The sequence below is a fragment of the Nematolebias whitei genome, chromosome 6, assembly GCF_014905685.2.
Source record: "Nematolebias whitei isolate Nwh7 chromosome 6, NemWhi1, whole genome shotgun sequence".
NCBI lineage: Eukaryota > Metazoa > Chordata > Actinopteri > Cyprinodontiformes > Rivulidae > Nematolebias > Nematolebias whitei.
In genome coordinates this window covers 31401722-31402912 of record NC_056503.1, presented here as the reverse complement: position 1 = coordinate 31402912, position 1191 = coordinate 31401722, and the positions used below count along the sequence as shown (strand labels likewise).

Sequence of the window (1191 nt, the reverse complement as noted above, 5' to 3'; positions counted from 1 at the left end):
TCTTGAGGGACAAATAAATGTTACCAAGGGCCAGATTTGGCCCCCGGACCTCGAGTTTGATGTGTGCTCTAGAATGACGTCATCATGAGTTCCAGCCATGTATTAAAAAAGGGAATCTTCAAGCTTCACAGTGATGCCAAACATTATAAGATGGGATTTCCTGACACTGCAGCAGCCAGAGAAAAATGGTCTGTTTTAAATAAAATTAAGGGGATTATTTCTGAAGACATACTTGTTATAAATCTTTTATTTAAAAGGTAGATCTGGAAGATTTTAATGCTGTTTTAGTTGCACTTATCTTTTGAACACCGCTTGCTCACAATGGCTAAATCTTTATTTTTGCCTGTGTATAAAACACACAACACATATATATGATAAATATCAAATCTTTACAGCACGGTGGCGCAACTGGTAGAGCTGCTGCCTCTCAGCGAGCAGGTCCCTGGTTCAAACCCCGGTCCAGGGGCCTTTCTGGGTGGAGTTTGCATGTTCTCTCCGTGCATGCGTGGGTTTTCTCCGGGTGCTCCGGTTTCCTCCCACAGTCCAAAAACACGCATGTTAGGCTGATTGGTAACTCTAAATTGTCCCTAGGTGTGAGTGAGCGAGTGAATGGTTGTTTGTCTCGTTTGTTTCTATGTGGCCCTGTGATGGACTTGCGACCCGTCCAGGGTGTACCCCGCCCCTCGCACAGTGATTGCTGGACATGGGCACCAGCGACCCCCGTGACCCAAAATGGAATAAGCGGGTAAAGAAAATGGATGGATGGATGGATCAAATCTTTACCTGAAAATATCCTTTGCTTTTATTAACTAATTTTAAGAATTGTGTTATTTTTGTTTTTCTCATGTTTTTAAAAGATCCAAGTTTTCTTGAACAAACCAACATTCAATTAAATTAAATTACTGTATGTAGAGATTAAATCTAATCTATCGACACAAAACTACCTGGGTCATTGCAGAAAAATGTAACTTTCTACAGTCTGTATGACAAAGCAGCCATTGTATTTGATTTCACATAATTTACAAACTTCAAATTCATTTCAAGTTCATTTATACAAGCGCCTTGGTGGCGATCTCAGTCGGACTGTGATAATTGGGTTATTTTCATCTCTTGTCTCCTTTAAAACATTCATCCTTGTGAGGGCGTGTAGCTGCTGCTGCTGCAGGACAGAAAGATAAAACGTGGAGCAGA

General features: G+C 41.1%; 1 protein-coding gene across 1 annotated transcript in view; it reads right to left on the bottom strand.

Moving 5' to 3' along the window:
* ttc9b (tetratricopeptide repeat domain 9B) overlaps positions 1–1191 on the bottom strand; it is a 50203-nt gene that overhangs the window by 48200 nt on the left and 812 nt on the right.